At 41.8% G+C, this 20,556-nt stretch overlaps 1 pseudogene; it reads right to left on the bottom strand.

Annotated features, from left to right (window-relative positions):
• Positions 1–9,204: 9,204 nt before the first annotated feature.
• On the bottom strand, positions 9,205–9,375 carry LOC127491256 (U2 spliceosomal RNA; annotated as a pseudogene).
• Between the last annotated feature and the right edge of the window lie 11,181 nt (positions 9,376–20,556).

Raw genomic sequence — 20,556 nt, forward strand, 5'->3', positions numbered from 1 at the left:
TCTACTCCATAGGGATTCTGATTTAATTGGTTTTGGATGAGGCTGAGACAGCATGAGTTTTAAAAGCTCCCCAGGCGATTCTGATGTGCAGCTAAGGTTAGGAACTAATGGGGCTGGTCAGTTAATGTGCATATGAATCACCTTAGGAACTTGTTAAAATTCAGACTCTGATTCTGAAGATGGGGAACAAGTGTGAGATGCTGTATTCACAACAAGCTTCCAACTGAGGCTGATACTCCTTGTTCCAATCACTGCACTGAGTAGGGAGAGCAGATACAGATATGGATAGACACCTACAGCTTGAGGTGAAAGATGCTACAGAGTTATGTAGAAGACTTAGAAAAGGAAACTGAAAATGATGACGAGTAAGTGAGGAGAAGAAGGAGAGCAACAGCTGTTGAAACCCAATTGAAAATAATGTTGCTTCATGTTTGTCAAATGATGCTGATGCTCAAATAAGACAAAAACTGAGAAATAACCTCTGGATTTAGAACTATAGTGATTGTTAGTGATTCTCAACAGAGTAGTTCTGGTGGAGTGGTAAAAGCAAAATATGCTAGGATTAGATTCAAAAGAGAACAAAAAAGATAGAAATTGGAGTAGTGAATATAATTTAATTTTTTCAGGAGACTGGTATAAAGGGGGACAAATAGCAGTAGCAGAAGAGAAACAGGCACAAGGGAGGGTTTTATTTTGTTTTGTTTTGTTGGAAACTTTTTTAGAGGCAAAATAAACCAGGCAATTTGTATGCTGATGGAAATTATCTGGTAGAAATGAGGAAACGGTGATGTTAGGAGGAAGCAGGTTACAACTGGAGCAATGACCTTTAGCAAGCACAGGAGGCTGTGCTTTTCGTGCACTGGAGGATGAGTTGGACTTAGATGGAGCACAGACCATCCACCCATGATATCCTGAAGGAAAGCAGAGTGTCCAGATGTAGATGTCGTTGGTGGAAAGTTTTCATGGCGGAAGCACTTGCAAGGTGTCCTCTGACTATTTCTGTTGTCTAAGCAAGAAAGCAAATGACTCGGAGATCCGTGAAAGAAGCTGAAGAGGGCAGGGTGTTGTAAGTTTCAGGGAGAAGACATGGTATGAAAGGGGTTTCTTGGCCGGCGCCTTTCTTGGCAGGCACCGCAGCTCAATAGGCTAATCCTTGTCTTGTGGCGCCAGCACATGAGGTCCTAGTCCCGGTCAGGGCACCGGATTCTGTCCCAGTTGCCCCTCTTCCAGGCCAGCTCTCTGCTGTGGCCAGGGAGTGCAGTGGAGGATGATGGCCCAAGTGCTTGGGCCCTGCACCTGCATGGGAGACCAGGAGAAGCACCTGGCTCCTGGCTTTGGATCAGCGCAGTGCTCTGGCCATAGTGGCCATTGGAGGGTGAACCAACGGTAAAGGAAGACCTTTCTTTCTCTCTCTCTCTCTCTCTCACTTTCCACTCTGCCTGTCAAAAATAATAATAAATAAATAAATAATAAATGGGTTTCTTAAACGTTGATGTCCATACAAATCACCTGGGGACCTTGTTGTGCAGGTTCTGATTAGGACAAGCCTAGGGTGGGTCCTAATACGCTGCACCTTGATAAGATCCTTGGGGATCCAGATGCATGCCTCTAGTTAAGTAAATACAGGTTCAGGGGTCAGGACCAAACACACCTACTTGCCCCATAAAATTACCTGGAATTAATTACCCTGGAATTAATTCTGCTATGAGACTGGCCATTTGATTTTGAATTAAGGTGATGTTTGGGATGCCTGCATTCTGTATGTTAGTGCCTGGAATCAAGTCTTGGCTCTCCTCCCAACTCCATATTCCTACGAATATGCAACATGGAAGGCAGAAGGTGATGGCTCAAGTAGTGTTTGAGACAAGAATTGAGAGTCTGATCCAGCCCTCTCTGGCTTTTTCAGTCATTTGGGAAGGAAACCAGCAGATGGGAGATTAATTTATTCCTCTCTCTCTTTCTCTCTCTCAAATAAATAAAAACAATTCTGTTAGGAAACTGGCACAGTTTTAGCCAGGTGGCTGCATGGCCCAGCTACCTGAGCCAGGCTCCACCCCCATCCTAATGGGATTCGATGCTCCTGCTTCCCTGCCTGCCCTCAGGCGAAGTTTTAAAAGGGCCTGTTCCTGCACAGTGCTCTCTTGGCTCCAGGTTCTTCTCTCTTGGCTCTTCCCTCCTACTCTCTTGATCCTTCTCTCCTGCGCTATCTTGGCCTCTCCTGGCTTCTCTCCTCCTCTAGTCTCTCTTCTCCCTCCCCGCTGTCCCTCTCTCTTACAGTCTCCTTCTCTTTTTCCTTCACCGCCCCTTCACTTCAGTCTGTAGGGTGTTCCCCAATAAGCCCTTTCCCTTACTCCGGTGTCTGGTGTGTTTTGCCACGGCTAACATTAATATATAACAAATTCTGCTATGATACAATGTGTCAACCCAAAATTTCTGTGTGGTAAACTTAATCCCCGAATTCATATTTAACAGTATTGGAAATGGGGTCTTTGGGAAATAATTAGGACTAGATGAGGTCACAAAGGTGCAGACCCCTTGAAGGCACGAGTGGCTTTATCAAAAAAGGATGAGAGACTGGGTTAGCACCCTTGCTCTGTCTCACCATGGGATGCCTATGCCCTCAACCACATTATGATGGAACAAGAAGATCCTCATGAGAAGATGGTACCATGCTCTTGGATTTCTCAGCCCCTAAAACCACAAGCTAAGTAAATCTCTATTCTCTATGAAACACCTAGTCTAAAGTATGTTGCTGTAGTAAAAAACTCTTAGAAGTTAAGTATTACCCAAGAGACACTATGGCTCTGAACACTGCCACTAGAGACGACTCTCCACTGTTCATCACAATACTCCCAATCCAATCCCAGGGGTAAAGTTTTGAGAGAAATAGCTTTGGGACAGGCCATTTAAAATCATGTGGACTAGGTTAAAGATCTTGGTTTTTACTAAGAGCAGTGAAAAGCTATTAAAATAATTCAAGCTGAGAAATGGAGGGGAGAAGGTTTGGTGTGATGCTCAAATTTGCATTTCAGAAAGATTGCTCTGACTGCGGGGTGGAGAAGGGTCTGTAGGGGGCCACAGCGAATGCAGAGATACCGGGTTATGATGTCATTGCAGTAGTAAGCATGAGGGGTAGCACTGGCATGGGCTAGAGCAGTGGAAGTGGTGGAGAGGGCAACAAGTAAACAAATTCAAGAGATTTTAAAGAGTAAACTCAGCAGGAGATGGTGACATAAAAAGGATGAAGGAGTAGAAAGCATCACAGATGACACTAGATTTGGAAAGTGTGATGCTCACGTAAATGGGCAGCCTTGGAAAATACACAGGCTGAAACAGAGTGAGACCACAGCATGAGTTGGATTTTGGATATGTTTTGTTAGCAATTCTTAAACTCATTTTATTAAAACGACTAAGCAGGCAATGGACTTTATTGATTATGGCATGAAAGACAGGCCTGCATGAGATGGAGCACATAGTGAATTGTTTGCATTGACTCAGTGTTTTAATACCTCTATGAGGAATATTTATTTATTTATTGACTTATTTATTTTTGGCAGTCCAGGGAGACATCCCTTTCTAATTGCATCCGGATCTGTTAAGAGCTGTCTTCAACCTTCCACCGTGGATCCAAAGGACTCAACCAAGATTCCTCTCAGCTCAGTACTGCCCTGGGACTGCTCTGGGATCTGCTGTGGAATCGGCTGTGATCACTTATCCAGTGAGATCATCTATGCCAGAGTGTACCTGTGACACAAGGTTGCGAATGGAGCCGGAAGGAGGTCACTCATCAGCCCAGCAGCAGCCCAGGAGGCCTTGAGCCCAGCTTTCTTTTTCATGGCCCTTATGGCAGCTCCTGATGCCCACCCTTTGGCTCCTGCCCATTATCCAAACCTCCTGTTGAGGCTGTGCGTCTCCCATGCCATCACATCATTGCTTTGCTTCACTTTTTCGTTCTTATGCTTAAACTGAGCAGAATCAGTTTCTTGTGATGACGAACTCTGATGTCTTTCCTTTTTATTCTTTTGTGTTTTTTCTCTTTCTCCAATTTCCCTAACTTTTCCCTTTTTCTAAAAAAAAGTTCATTCTGACCAATTGTCTCTCCAATTCTCCATAGCATCCTTTCTACGCTGCACCTTTCACTTCCCCTTCTCCCTCCATGTGCCTCTGCTCCCCTCCCCTCACTAGTCACAGGTTGAGAAATGGAATGAACATACCAACTGCATAAAACCCAGAGTGTAAAACATCAGATGAGTTGTAAAGATAAACTGGAACTGAAGGAAGAAAGGTAAAGAAATGTAAATTCCTGGCCGGCGCTGCGGCTCACTAGGCTAATCTTCCGCCTTGCGGCGCCAGCACACCGGGTTCTTGTCCCGGTCGGGGCGCCAGATTCTGTCCTGGTCGCTCCTCTTCCAGGCCAGCTCTCTGCTGTGGCCAGGAAGTGCAGTGGAGGATGGCCCAAGTCCTTGGGCCCTGTACCCCATGGGAGACCAGGAGAAGTACCTGGCTCCTGCCATCGGATCAGCGCGGTGTGCTGGCTGCAGCGTGCTGGCCATGGTGGCCATTGGAGGGTGAACCAACGGCAAAGGAAGACCTTTCTCTCTGTCTCTCTCTCTCACTGTCCACTCTGCCTGTCAAAAAAAAAAAAAAAAAAAAAAAAAAAAAGTAAATTCCTGAGCTTAGCTTCTACAACCAAGAATATCAGAAATTTAAAAAAAAAATTATTTACCATAAGGTGAACAAATTTCATGTGTTTCACAAATACAGATTTAAGAGCATAATGACATTTCCCACCCTACCCTTCCCCTCACTCATGCTCCCACCATCCTTCCTCTTTCCTCTCTTATTTTCTCTTTTCATTTTATTTTATTTTATTTTTTATTTGTCAGGTAGAGATATAGATAGAGAGAGAGACAGAGAGAAAGGTCCTCCCTCCATTGGTTCACTCCCCAAATGGTTGCTACAGCCGGTGCCATACCAACCCAAAGCCAGGAGGCAGGAGCCTCCTCCTGATCTCCCATGAGGGCGCAGGAACCCAAGCACTTGGGCCATCCTCCACCTCCCTCCCGGGCCACAACAGAGAGCTGGACTGGAAGAGGAGCAACTGGGACCAGAACTCGGTGCCCACATGGGATACTGGCACTGCAGGCGGAGGACTAACCAAGTGAGCCACCGCGCCGGCCCCTCTCTTTTCATTTCTACTATGACATAGTTTCAGTTGATTTTATAATCACAAACTTAACCATCCACTAAATAAAGAATTCAACAAGTAGTAAGTAGAAAAACCACTATTTCTCAAGATTATAAACAAGAGCTATAAACAATAATCAAATCTTAAAATCTCAATTTTGCTCACATACATTATATTTTTGTACTCTGTATATTATTTACCACAAAGTCTATTAAAAAACAAAACAAAACAAAACAAAACAAAACAAAAAAACCTTAAATAAGATTTACCAGAGAAAATCCATGGGACACATGAGGGAACTTCAAGAAGTTAGTGAAAATGGAATTAAAATCTAAGTTGACTTTGGTGCAAAAACATTTTGAAATCTCTGCATAGAGAGCTTTTCACAAAGTTCATGAAAACTATGTTATGAAAACACTAGGCCTGGATTTTTTGAGGTACCCTCATATTTGTACTAAATATTCATTGTTTGTTTGAAATTTAAGTGTAACTGGATATTCCAAATTTTATTGCTAAATCTGGCAATCCTAACTTGCGATTCACTTTGGTTGAAAGATCAATAAAAACCTTGAGTCATGGGTGCTCTGAAAGCAAATCAATTTTGCAACATATTCATGGAAGGATGGTGACTACAGATCCACGCTCACTAAGCTCAGTAGAGGATGTCTAAGGTGGTTTGTGCCCTCGCAAGTCCCACTCTTGGACAGAGGATGGTAAACAAGGACACTCTCCATGTTGGACAGGGACAGCAGAGGCCACACCTTAGAGTAACTGTGAGAACCCACTGGGAGAGAGTCAAGTTGCTCCCATAGTCAGGATCTTTATAACAACTCTATTTCCTGTCCTTCTCTTTTGAGTCTTCTCCAGCCTTCTCTATTCTGCAAGCGGCTTAATACCTCACCAAGATGCTGCTTCACTTCTCAGGGTCTCCAGTATCTGGCGCTTGCCTCCAATCATCTCAAGAGATACAATGACTTTTTGTTATATGTAGAGAGCACAGCTAAGATCAAACGATGGAAATCAGACAACATAGAAAAGAACTTCCTAATTCTCTGAAACACCCGAAGTTGTAAAAGACTATGGGTTGGGAAGAGCTCAGAATTTGAAAAGGTTCAAGAAGAGGCAGAATCATCCACTTAGCGCCAAGAATCTTCACTAGCTGGGAAAACACACTGGATCTGTTACCTTACGATGGCTTAAAAAAACTGAAGGGACTTGCTCACACAAAATATTAAATGGAGATAAAAACCAAAAATATCCTAAAACTGAGCAACCTAGGTGATCACACATGAAGACAAAGTTCCCTTTTCTTTTCCTTCCCCTACCTTTTTTCTCGGTATTTATAACATCATTTGCAGGCCATACAAAATTATCAACTTAAAAATTAGTGTATTATAGATTTATTGAGTTAGGAATGCTGCTGGCAGTTGCTTTGGCAGGGCCAAACCAAATGATTTTGTGAGCCTTATATGGCCTGCAGGCTGGACGTTCCGCACCCCTGTTTAAACTAATACATGTTCTGGAAAGAAACCTAGGACTCACTGAAATGTAGTGAGACTAAAATACCTAATATTTACTGAGCACTTAAAAATGTTCAGAAACTGCTAAAAATGTGCTAAGCATTTTTAAAAATTTATTTATTTGAAATGCAGATAGAGACAGAAAGAGTAAGAGACAGATGGACAGAAAGAGCCCCCACCCACTGGTTTACTCCCCAATTGCCACAGTGGCACGGGCTAGGCCAGGCTGGAGCCAGAAGCTGGAAACTCAGTCTAGATCTCCCATGTGGAACCTGGTTACTCGAGCCATCACCACTGCTTCCCAGGGTCTGCATTAATAACAAACTGGAGTCAAGCCAGAGCCAGAAACCAACCCACGTACTCTGACGCAGGTATCTTTACTACTAGGCCAAATGCCTGTCCCTGCTAAGCACTAATTATATAATTAAATCCTCCACAAATTATACGAAGGCAGTACTATCATTAGCAATCTTTTACAGATGAAGGAATGGAAACATATCGAGAAAGTAGTAACATATTCCAAGTCATACAGCTAGAAGCTGGGAAATCATAAATTAAAACACAGGTAGTCTGACTATTGAACCTGAACCACTATGCAACTTTGCTTTTAAGGTCTTATGATTGAGTGAAGTTTGATTCTCAATGCTTATTATTTCTATTGGCTTCCGTGTTCCCCATCATTTATTTATCACAGGATAATTTAAGCTTTCCTAGGCTTTTCTAAAATAGTACCAAATCACACGAATTTAATTGGTTTTTCATGACCCTCAGTTCACTTTCCCCTTGAACTGTTCTTTCTCAATTAGGATTTTTCAGACGTGGTTCAGTTCCTGTCTAAACTCGTTGCTTTAATATGTCAGCTCTTTGGGTGGGCTGTAAGAGACCCTGGTGTTATCTACTGAGGTCAGCATTCATTCCATCACTTTGCCTCCTTTATCTTTTCACAGCAAAACAAAGAGAGGGAAAGAAACAGACATGGTTTGTTTGCCGAGCTTCATTTTACCAAATGAAGATGGAGGTTTCCCTGATGATAGCAGAGAGGGAGGCAGGCAGTGGGGAAAAGCTGTGGTAGCGCCGTTAATTGTCTCCGTGTTCGCTGTGACCTTTCTTCCTGCCTGTCACAGGGCGTCAGACAGGTAGGTTTTGAGCCAGCAGGAGAAGCCTGACCTAATCAAGCGCTGTCCACTGTACTTCCAGGAAAGCGGCCAGCTGTGGCTCATGGGGGTCAGTGAGCAGTGTGACTGTCAACCTCTTCTTGGCTCAGGCTGACCTTGGCCTCTTATGCTGTCACCTTGGTCCCACCATTCCCTGTCTTCATACGAGAGGGCAGATTGCTGCAGACTCTGAGGTCTGCACCTGCACTCAGGATGAGGGGACACAGGGCACTCCTGCTCCTCACTCTGAGTGGCTCCTTTCCTCACAAGTGGGCCCCTGTCACCCTGGGAATCCACCCTTTGCCATCTCATCACTCGCCGTCACCAGTAGGCTGCCATCACCTGTGTTTTCCCTTTATGAGGTGCCCACAGATACTGTTTGTCTGATGTCGCCTGCGAACTCCTGAAGTGTGGGTCATTATTTCATATTTTACACACAGCTGTGTAACTTCAGCAATCCATAAATGTAAAATGGTGAGAAGCAAATTTTCCCCAGACTGAAACCATTTCATTTTCTTCAGCAGAACGACTCCTTTCCCTTCCATACAGAAAGCCCAAAGAGGAAAATTTCTCCATTGCTCAGACAGCTACAAAATGTGAGTGCATCTTTTCCCCACAGCTAATGTGCTCTTATGTATAAAATTTAAATTTGAAAGTCTGAGCAGATGGTCTATAAAGCTCTTGTTTTCCCCTCTGAATTTAATTTCTTCCTGCTTATAGAGGGATTTTTAAAAATCATTTGAAAAAGAACAATAAAATGTTTCTATAAATTGTAATAATCATTATCTTGATGATCTCTACTAAACGTTTCCTCCTAAAGGAAAGATTAGACACTTGACACTGGGTCTGGAATCTTACCTGAACTGTCACATTTACAGCTGACAATCAGTACCACTGAGCCTTGCCAGCTGGGCCCTGCTCATTTTGGAATTGGTGATCACTCTTACCTAGACTAGACTGACATTCACCTTCTCTTGGAAAACAAAAGGTCAGGGGGTGAATGACCGAAGCAAATTAGTCATATTCAAGAATACAGTTGAAACGTTAGGCTGTTTCAGAAAATATTTTCAAGTGCTGTAAGAACCGTTTCACCTCACTTCATTCAGAGCCATTAATGAGCTAATTTTCTTTTTAGTAAAGGAGGCCCATAGGACTTCAACTTAGGAAATACTTAGTGGGTGAACTGTGTTGGTGATTACATGTACTAAAAGCACGTTGTTTTTCAAAGTACTCTATAATTCAGATGCCTCTCTAACTGAACCAGCACCTATCAATATTGAAAAAAGTCAAGATATGGCTTCAGGCTTATATAAGGAAAGTCTCCCTGGTGTGATATACATAGAAGAGTTTCCTCCTCCGCTTTGCTGTCATTTCCTACATATAAAGATACATAGGAAGGTTGAATAAATTGATAAAATGTAGGGATTGGTATCATCTTCTGTATCCCAACACTATTTTAAACTGATAAGAACAGATACTACACTTGATCTTAGCCCAAAGGCCAAGAAGCCAATCTCAACTATTTTGTAAGTTGAATTCATTGACATCAATCTGCCCTTACAATTTGTGGGATACAGGAGTAAGAGTATAAATGGAAGCCCATCTACTTTATGCCCACATATTCAAAAGCTATGTCTACATTGAAAAACATACCCTCTCATATAGTCCTCCCTTGGCCTGGAACACGGAAGGCCAAGTCCACAATTAGAACCCTCGGTTCATCAGAGTACAGTTCCTGAACACAGCTGCACAGGGTTCATCAGCACATAGCTTGCTACACACCCATCCTCTTTTGGAACCTGCAGCCCATCCTGCACTGAAGGGACATCAGACAGATTGTGCACTCCTGGCTCACATTCCCAGACTTGAGCTCTACATCTGCCCTTTCTCCCATGGAAACAGCAACCTTTCGGCCTCCCTTGAAGTCTATGGCTGCAAACGTTAGCACCATAGTCTTCCCTCGAGAGAAATGGGAAGAGGGTCTTCCCTTGAAAGAGGCCCATTTGGTGAGCCGGCGCCGTGGCTCAATAGGCTAATCCTCCACCTTGCGGCGCCGGCACACCGGGTTCTAGTCCCGGTTGGGGCGCCGGATTCTGTCCCGGTTGCCCCTCTTCCAGGCCAGCTCTCTGCTATGGCCAGGGAGTGCAGTGGAGGATGGCCCAGGTGCTTGGGCCCTGCACCCCATGGGAGACCAGGAAAAGCACCTGGCTCCTGGCTCCTGCCAGGATCAGCGCGGTGCGCCGGCTGCAGCGGCGGCCATTGGAGGGTGAACCAACGGCAAAGGAAGACCTTTCTCTCTGTCTCTCTCTCTCACTGTCCACTCTGCCTGTCAAAAAAAAAAAAAAAAAAAAAAAAAAAAAAAAGAAAGAGGCCCATTTGGGCTCTAGAAGTGGACTCAGGACCATTAGGATAGGAAAATCCAAGACCATAGATGTGAGGATTGTAATGTAGAAGGTAAGGAGAGGTCCGGGTAGAACCTTATCTCCTTAGCATGTCCTGTTCACAGCTATTTATTGATACTCCAATATTGATACAGGAGGGCTGTGGTCAAGGTGGGCCAGGGCAGAAGTTTTGCTAAGGACTGGAATGGCTATTGAATAGCATTATGAATCATGCCGGCGGTACTAGTTTTGCAAATATTTACTAGGCACTAAGTAGCATGGGTGAGGGTTCCAACAAAGCGCTAAGAAGAAAACAAAGATCTGTGAGATTTTTCCCCCATTGTTAAGGAGCTTATGAAAGTCTGGTTGAGAAGCTTATGAATGTAAACATTGTGCTACAGAGACGGGAGTCCTGAGGGACAAGGAACAGGTAAAGAAAAGTCACGCCAGTGGTTTCTTTTTCCCTAGAACAGTTAGAGACTGGGAAGTGTTTAGTAAATAAGTTTTCTTCAACCACTTTGTTTAAATGTTCTGCTATAATTCTGTATCAGTCTTCATGACACTCCTTGAAGTATTACTCCAAGGAACACGATGGAAATGAACAGGTTAAGATTTTGGCTTCCAACCCTGACAAATCTGATGCAGGCAGGATTAGAAATAGGCAGGTTTTGCTCCCAGTTCAGCACACTGTGTGCCAACCCATCTGCCCATATCAATGTCTATTTAAAAGTGAAGCCAATCAGACTGGCCCCATCTTCACCTGTCCTACTGATCACCCATAGCAAGGGAGGGACAGAAAGCTCACAAGTTGCTCTGGAAAATTGAGCCTCTGTGCAATTTCCAGTCAGTGGCTGTTCGGAGGCACACAGCCAACAAAGCCATCAATCTGGCAGTTTTTTAACATTGACCCAGTATATATTTGCTAGGCCATTTGCGCCATCTGCCATGCAAATGTCTGTTAAGGAAATAGCATAAAGTTGTGGGAATACTGGGGTTAAAATGCCATTTAGCAGGAATGCACCAGTTCCAGCAGCAATTGTCCACAGGAGAACAAAGAGCTGACAGAGCCAAGGACAATAAAAAGACAACAGAAGTGTAACAGACCCAGGCTCCCAACCTTGCTTTCTCTGCACTCCAAGCTTTTTTTCTTTGTGACACCTTCGGAGACATTTACCTGCTGACAAAGACATTGTATAATTATGTTGAATTAAAATGCTTCAGGATATATATTGTCCACGTGTATATGTATGTATGTGAGTGTAATTACTCATCAATTTTATATATTTACAAACAGTATAAATGTATGTAATTTATATTATAGTATATATATCTTGTATTATACATATTTACCTATGTATTTGTACATGTATATTTCTTACATATTGAGATAAAACAGCATCCATCATTCTATCCCCTTAACATAGCCCCATACAGACACACACACACACACACACACAAGCACATCCACAGAAGGTTACTTCAAAAAGTTCATGGAAAATGGAATTAAAAGATAATTTAGTTTGGTGCAAAAAAATTTGAAGTCCATGCATAATGTTTCCATAATATGCAGTTCCACCAACTTTCAGAAGACTATATATATCAACACTTTATATACATGTATAAATTTTAAGGGACAAAATGGCATATAGTTCTATCTCCTTATCACACCTCTCCCACTCTCCTGAATTTTGCCTTCTGGTTTTGGTCTATATGTTAGCAATAATTGTACCCATCTATTGAGCATTTACTCCAATATGTAGGGTGCTATATTAGTTGCTAATTATGTATTTCCCTAATGTTTACATCAACACTAGAAGGTTGATAATTTCTTCTAATTTTATAGTGGCAACAAGTGAGGCTCAGACTATTGTTTTTATGGCTCAAGGACACAGCTCATCAATGAAGGACCTAAACTGGAATCAGGCCCTACCGTTCTGTCACCTATGTTCTTTGCATTGTTACTACCCCTCCTATGTGTTTATATATGGATAAAAAATCCATTTTGTGCTTAGCTTTGTTCAGTTAACAGAAAATCAGTTTTCACATTTTTATATAGCTTTCATTATTATCATTTTTAATAACTGAATATTAATCTAATGATGTGTATTTATTTAAACACTGCTTAAACTAGTTCTCTATCAACCATCTATCATCTATCTATCTACTCTCTTTCTTATATCCATTCTCATTCTTTCTCATAATTAATGCTACATGAACATACTGGCATAAATGGTTTTTGGCTTATGTTTTACTATTTCCTTATGATGATTCCAGAGCTAGACTATTTGATCAATGGCTATGACCATTTTTATGTTACTTGGTACATATTATCATAATGATTTTTCAAAGGTATTATTTTAGAAAAATTCATGTTTCAATTTACAGCAACCACACCAGCATTGGATGTTTCACTGAAATTTCTTTTTGTAAATCTATTAAATTTTAAATGGCACCTCAAGCTTGCTTTTATTTGCATATTTTATTCCAAAGTGGTGACAGGTATTTTTCCTATCTACTCAGTTCCTGCTCTTACACTGTCTCATATAGCTATTCTCTTTACCTAGCCTATCTATCTCAGGAAGCTTTGTATAAACATGCATGTTCTCTTTTTGGTGGAGGAACTATTAACCCTTTGCCTTCTTTTCTTTATTCTTGAGGAAATGCTTGAAAAGCAAATGTTAACTTGATATTAAAATGCCAATGATAAATCCTTTATCAGAACGATGCCCAAAAGTGAAATAATATTATCTGGAAATATCAATATCAATATCAAGAAAAATAGCTAAAAAGGCATTAAAGGGGTAGCTTCTGAGGGGCAGGGTGAGAGCTGCTCTTTTATTGTAAGTCTTGCATTTAATTTTCTGTGTTAATGACAACTGATTAAAAAAAGGTAAAATTAAATTCCTAAATTCTTCTCAACAAATGAATTGGAGGCTAACATAATGCACTGCTTTCCCCACCCTGCTTGAGAAAATATTACAGTTCAGCTTTCTTCTCGCAAAAAAAAAATAATTTATGTTTTGCATTTCCTTCCCATTGCTCACAGGCATAGGATGCTAAAAAGAAGGGACAAAATCTGGCCAGATTGTTTTCAGGGCAGCTATCAGAGTTGTGTCTTTCTGAATTCCAGATTCTCATTATTTCCTTTTTGTGTGTGCTTTGCATAGATTTAATTAGAGCCCCTACATTGCAATGAGGAGCCACACCAGGAGGGGTCTGCTCTCCAGAGAAAAATTGATGCTCATTAACAAAAGAGAAATGGATTAATTTTATTTTTGAAAGCCAAGATTAAATGCATGGGAGCAGTGAGCTGTCATTCTACTCCGCATACTGTGTCTCTCAAAGCCAGGTTGATTCTAATCTGAGTCCATCTGAGTAGCATCAGTCCTCTGCCACTTTTCAGGTGTGCAAACATGGGCAAGTTATTTAAATTTCTTTGTCTCAATTATCTTTTCTGTAAAATGGAGATAATAATAACACCTGCCCCTTGTAGTTTTTGTGAGTTTTGTGAGTAAGTACAATGAAAGGGTTTAGAATAACACCTGTCACCTGATAGGAACTTGGTAAGGATTTTGGTGAGCATTCTCTTTGTCATCATTTTCACTTGGACAGGATCCTACTGTGTAGGGAACCTAAGGCATAACTATCACAGAGATTTGCATGGGATCAAAAATTGGACATACTTGGACACTAATGTTAACTCTGCTACTTGCAGCTGCACAACTCAACACAAGACACAAGTGCCCTTAAGTACACTGGACCCTGATACCTCATTTGGAAGATTAACCGCGAAGATTAAAGAAGGCAATGTGTTTAAAATCTGCCTTTCCCATTTCTTCTATGGATACATTGTTCAAGGGAGTGAAGAATGCTGGGGCGTAGAAAGAATTGGAGCAGTTACCTGAGGTAGTTGGAGCCAAATCATCTCTTGTTCTAAATGGTACCAGTTTCAGGGCATTGGCTGGGGAGCAGAGAGGGCTATTGGATACATGTTCATTACTTAACTCTCAATCATTGCGGACTCAGATGCTGTGCTAGGAGACAAATCAGATCACTGACCTCATGGAGCTGAGTGAGTAACAGAAAACAAAGACAAACCTAATTAGGATACTGTGTTTTAAGTCCATGAATTGGACAGTACAGTACAGATGGCTGTATAAAGGAAAGGTGTTTAGGGTATGGGAAAGCTGCCTATCAGGGACGTATGTTAGTCATCTACTGCTGCATAACAAATTCCCACAAAATTCTGGCTAGAACAACACACATACTTAAACAGTATCACATTATTTCTGTGGGTCAAAATATAGGCAGAGCTAAGCTATGTCCTACTTCCTGGTTTCTTGCAATGCTGCAACCCAAGCATTAGCCAAGGTATGCGGTCTCATCTGAGAGCTCTACAGGGGATAAATCCTCTTTCAAGCTTTTGTGGTTGTTGGCAGAGTATTTGTTGTGGTGCACTTGTGGGCTGAGGTACTCGGTTCCCCACTGTTGACTGGTGGCCGATTTCTCTTCCTTGCATGTGAAGCACTCCAACAGGACAGCTTGCTCCATCAAAGTATGCATGTCAAGAATACAAAAGAGAGAGCCTGCTCACAACAAGGACATCACAATTGTTTGGAACATCGCCACGGAAGTGCTAGCCCTCATTTTCACTAAAGCTTAGCCAATTACCAAGTTTAGACAATTCTCAGGGGGGAGGGATTGCCAAGGAGAGAATAGGATGAGGCAGGGCCTATCAGACTCCTGATCTGCTTCTTAACGAAGGAGTAGGTGAGACCAGTCTAATGGAAGGGAAGTAGGGGTCATGTAGGAGACAGGGCAAGGGCAAGCAAACCAGAGCAAGGGGAAAAGATAAATAAGTTATCCTGTTTTTTAAGGGGTAATATCTCTAGGGGAAAGAATAGAAAAAATATGAATTTCAAATAATGGGAGAAAATGAGATAACTGATATAGATTAAGGAAGAAGAATAGGGGTGAATTCTGAAGAAGAAAACAAAAACTTTAACTATAGAGTGGCTTGAAAGCCACACTGCTGATGAGGGTAATTTTCCTAAATGTATTTTGAATTGGTGAGTGAGTAAGAGGTCAGAGTGACAGAGGTAGGCAGTGCTCATGCGGCGAGGACTGAGCCAGCGCGGCAGTCACCGTCTGTTCCCCTGACTTTTTGTCCTTACCTTATTTATTCAATAAGTAGGCTCTTTAGATTGCACTCTGATGGCCGGTTCACTAGTTAATCCTTAGTGCCAGTTGTTTTACTTTCCTATGTCTTTTTAGTTTTTAATGTAGTCCCATGTTCTCATATCCTTGTTGTTTCCCTGGTGGGAAGAATCACTACATTCCTAAATTTGTATTTATGAAATGCATGAAGTTTGTATACCTTCAATAAAAGGTTTCTGAAAAAAAATTAAAAAAAAAAAACAGAAAAAAAGAAAGGAAGAAATGATTGCTATTATGTCAAATATAGGATCAGTCCAGGGTCTGGCATTCTCACTGGTCCCCATTATTCCAGACAAGGAAGCAAACAGTCTAAACCATTTGAGATAATTACAACAAGGAAGAATGAGTGTTAAGTCTTTCAATGGAACTTCCAGATTCAATTTGATCTTTCTCCTCTGCCTCAATGTCCATAGATCTATAAAATGGCAATAAGACCAATATCCCTTTTTGAGTTGATCTCAATTGTAAAGGAGATTATGTAGTAAAAAACAGTTTGAAAATTAAAAATGAGACATACATTAGACAATAGTTAATTCCAGAAATGGTCATTACACAAGACACATTAGTACCAAAAATGGTACTATACAAGAGACAATGGAAGAGTCAAGAACAGAACTCAGTCCTCATGCTTGCCTGGCTCAAGAATAGTAGGATACTTTCCTTGAAGACATTTCAGCACATCCTTAGAATCTAATTTCCCAAATGTGATAGTGGAGACTTAAACAAAGGCCATTAAGCATATTGGTAGTTTTATCAAATCACAGTCATACTACTTTGGAGAAGTCACATAACAACATTTAAAAATATTGAGGGTGGGCATGGCACTGCTTGGGACGCCACATCCCATATCACAGGCCCTGTGTTCAAGTCTTCGTTACACTCTCCATTCCAGCTTCCTGTTAGTGTGCACCTGTGAGGCAGCAGGTGATGTCTAAAGTACTTCGGTCCCTGCCTCTCATGTGGGTAAGCTGTTTCAGTTCCTGGCTCTTGGCTTTGGCCTGGCCTAATCCTGGCTGTTGCAGGTGTTTGAGGAGTGAAGCAGTGGAAGAGAGATCTCTGTTTTTCTTTCCACCTTTCAAATAAATAAAATTTTAAATATTATTGGGTACTCTCTCCCTCTCCCTCCCTCCCTTTCTCCCTCCCTTCCTCCTTCTCTCCTCCCTCCCTCCCTTCCTTCCTTCTTTCCCTTCCTCCCCTCTCTCCCTCCCTCCTTCCTTCCCTCCCTCCCACCTTCCCTTCCTTCCTTCCTTCCTTCCTTCCTTCCTTCCTTCCTTCCTTCCTTCCTCCTTTCCTCCTTTCCTCCTTTCCTCCTTTCTTCCTTCTTTTTGGATGTGACATAGTGTGAGAAATAAGCTCATGAACGCTGGAAAGAATCTACCTGAGTTCACACCCTGGCTGTGATACTAAGTGTGTAAGTTTAGACAACTTACATAACTATGCTGTGCCTCAGTTGCCTTTTTTATAAAATACAGATAATAATAATACCTATCTCAAAGGGCTTTTATGAGGATTGCATAGCTTATATCAGTGACATTCTCAGAATAGTAATTGATTTGTACTGAGCAAAGATGCAAATGTTTACATTTAGAACCATGGGCAGCATTGTGCTGGGGCCAAAGAGGCAGCATGAACATGAGCATAATTCCTGACTCCCCATCCCTAGTAATCTGGAGCTCCATGAATGAGTTTCCTGCTCCATCACACATTGGAGCATATAGACCAGGAGCCAGGAAATTATCCTAGACACATAACCTAGACCTTTTCCTCAATTCCACTGCTGTGCTCATTCCCAGATTTCATAATCAATCACTGGCTTAGATGATGTACATGCTTCAAATATCTCATGTCTGTGCTTTTCTCCATAACCACACAGACTCTGCATTCTTCAAGTAACTTATCTCACCTCACAGGTACCAACATTTGTGGCCCTGATGTGCTCTCTATGGTGCTGGCAGTGTGCCAGTTTGAGTACCTAAACCCCTAACTCAAACTCTTCCAATGTTTCCTCACTGCCTTTCAGAGCAAATACAAATTCATTAGCAAAACCCTTCATAGTCTTCCTCATGGATCTGAATACTTCCTCTAAGGGGCAGGATGGCATTATGGTTAGGGACAGAATCCAAACTGGACAATTTGAATCCACCTGCTCCATTTACAAGTTTTGTAGTCTTAGTGCAGCTATCTTATTTTGCTGAGCTCTTTTTCCTCACATTCTAGTGGAGATAATATCTGTCTCATGGAGGGCTCTGAAAGAACTTCACAATTTGATACAAAGTACTTTGGTATGGAGTATTATATAAATGTTAGCAATAATTATCTTCCTGGACTTGTCGTACGTAGGCCCTTCTTCCTTAACTCCTTCATCCCATGCCAGCTATATAGAACCATTTTTCATTCCATACACACTCTTTATCTATCTGTTCTCCAATTGTCTTATTATCCTATGTGGTGTACAGACCCAGGAGGAACCACCACAAAGGCAATCACCATCATGTTGCTGTTGCTTTTGCATAATTCTCTAACCTTGAGTGCAGGTGAAACTGGTGAATTGATTCTAAACAATGTAATATAGCAAGGTGATGAGATGTCACTTTCATGACTTTGTTAGCTATTCCTTTTATTGGCTTGATGTAGTAAGAGGCTACATTGGAGAAGACCACTTGGCAAGGAACTATGGGTGGTTCCCAGGAACTGACAATGTCCTCCATTTAATAGTCATAACAAACCTAGAGTCCTCAGTCATACCCCAACAAGGAGATGAAAGCTTCTAACAACCTTAATCAGCTGGGAGAAAGATTCTTCCTTCCACTAGTTCACTCCCCAAATTGCAAATTCAGACATGAACTTCTGGGGACATATTCAAACCTTAATGCTTGGTGAACACATAGTGAATCCTCTGCTTAAGCACTGCCTCCTCTGAAAAACCTACCCTGACGCTCCCATGCACAGATGGGCTTTTCCTTCTGATGCCTCAATTGCACCTATTGCACCCGTCCATGAGAGAGCTCATTGCGCTGCATTGTTATTGTTTATTGAGCTCTAAATCCCTAAGGATGTGGCTGTATTTCATTAATCGTTGGGTTCAGTTTCGGAAATATGGTGGCAATTTCATAGGAGAAAAGAAGAGAAAGAATTAAAAAAACAAAAAACAAACAAAAAATGAAGGATAACAGAGCAACTACATGCTCAATAAATGTTGATAAGTGAAAGAATGAAGAGTATTTTCTTCTGTGTTCTATTGAATTTCTGCAGAAATGCTTTCATTTCACTCTGACAGGCATCTCAAATATTGAGGCTATCATTGTAATGGAGGATTAGATTATCACAAACTCAGATCACAAGCAAAAAATGAAAATAGCTTTGAGAAAAGGACTATACCAAGAAATATTTTTATTTTATTTTCTTGTTAAAAGAAAGCTTTGGAAGAATAAAGTTCAACTATTAAATTTTAGGAAATGATGGGTAATTTTCTCAATATGCCAAAACTTGAAATAAATGTTCAAATAAACCAATTGATAGGAAATACGGATAAAATTCAACCAGCATAGAATGTGTCATTTCATTTTATTCAACAGAAATAAACAATAGAAGAATGGGCAAATTCTCGTTTTTATTTAAAAGCTTTTCAGTGTTTAATTTCTTTGACAGAAAAGTAAACTAGGTTGGCTTAAGAATTCTTCCCCTTTTAGGATACTTGTCACTTTGAAGTACATAGTTAGTGTATGAGGCTTATTGTTTACTTTGTGTAGTTTATGTCATATTGAAGAAGAAACATAAGCTGTAAGTAATATAGATATTAAACCTGGCGAAGCATAATTTAAGCACAGGTAAAGTCTGAATTGCTCCTGGTGTCTGCTTTCTACAGACCAGGGCTCCTGCAGGCAGGCACAGGGTGAATGGTCCAGCTGCTGGTATGGAATGATGGACGGGTGTATGGACCAGCACGTGCTGACACCATTCAGCAATAGCAGCTGCCCTGCAGTGTTAGTTAACTCCTGAGAAAATAAACTAAGTATTAACTTCCAACAATAACAGCTATTTGACACTGTATGTGTGTTCAGCATCTACTCAGTTATACCACTGTGTTGCTGGGGGAGAGATTCCAAATGTCAAAAGGTAATCACCAGTGGTTGGCACATAGTAGGGACAAATCCATATAAGTTGAACATAGATCTGAAAGGCTGCTCTGTTACCTGTACTTGGAAATGGAATGTCTACCATGAAGCATTCTGATGCTGGCATTACCTGTACTTACATGGATTTGAATCATACTTTGGTCTAAACGTTGAAAGTTGAATGAAGAGATTTTATAGGGAAATTTTAAAAAGTTTATTCTTACACATGTCAATAAGGAAAAAACAATACCACTGCATTTTTCTTGACAGGCAGAGTGGACAGTGAGAGAGAGACAGAGAGAAAGGTCTTCCTTTTGCTGTTGGTTCACCCTCCAATGGCCGCCGTGGCCGGCGCACTGCAGCCAGCTCACCACGCTGATCCAAAGCCAGCAGCCAGGTGCTTCTCCTGGTCTCCCATGGGGTGCAGGGCCCAAGCACCTGGGCCATCCTCCACTGCACTCCCTGGCCACAGGAGAGAGCTGGCCTGGAAGAGGGGCAACCGGGACAGAATCCAGCGCCCCGACCGGGACTAGAACCCGGTGTGCCGGCGCCACAGGGGGAGGATTAGCCTAGTGAGCCGTGGCGCCAGCCCATCACTGCATTTTTTTTATCATGGTCTTTTGGATCCAAACAAAAATAGGAGTATGTTCCAAGTTTTGTACGGTCATGGGGCTCTCCCATTTTTGGTTATCCTGTATCTACTATATGAGGAAAAAGGCTGTGTTGGTTTCCTATTACTGTCATAACAAATTAAACACAAACTTAGTGCTTAAAATAAAACGGGGTTGGTATTTGATACAGCAGTTAAGATGCTGCTTAAGATACCTGCATTCCATATGGGAAAGCCTGAGTGAGAGTCCCAGCTCTGCTTCTAATACCAGCTTCCTGCTAATGCACACCCTAGAAGGCAGCAGGTGATGGCTCAAGTACTCGAGTACCCACCACCCATGTGGGAAACTTGGATTGAGATCCAGACTCTTG

This window comes from Oryctolagus cuniculus, chromosome 11 (assembly GCF_964237555.1).
Source record: "Oryctolagus cuniculus chromosome 11, mOryCun1.1, whole genome shotgun sequence".
Classification (NCBI taxonomy): domain Eukaryota; kingdom Metazoa; phylum Chordata; class Mammalia; order Lagomorpha; family Leporidae; genus Oryctolagus; species Oryctolagus cuniculus.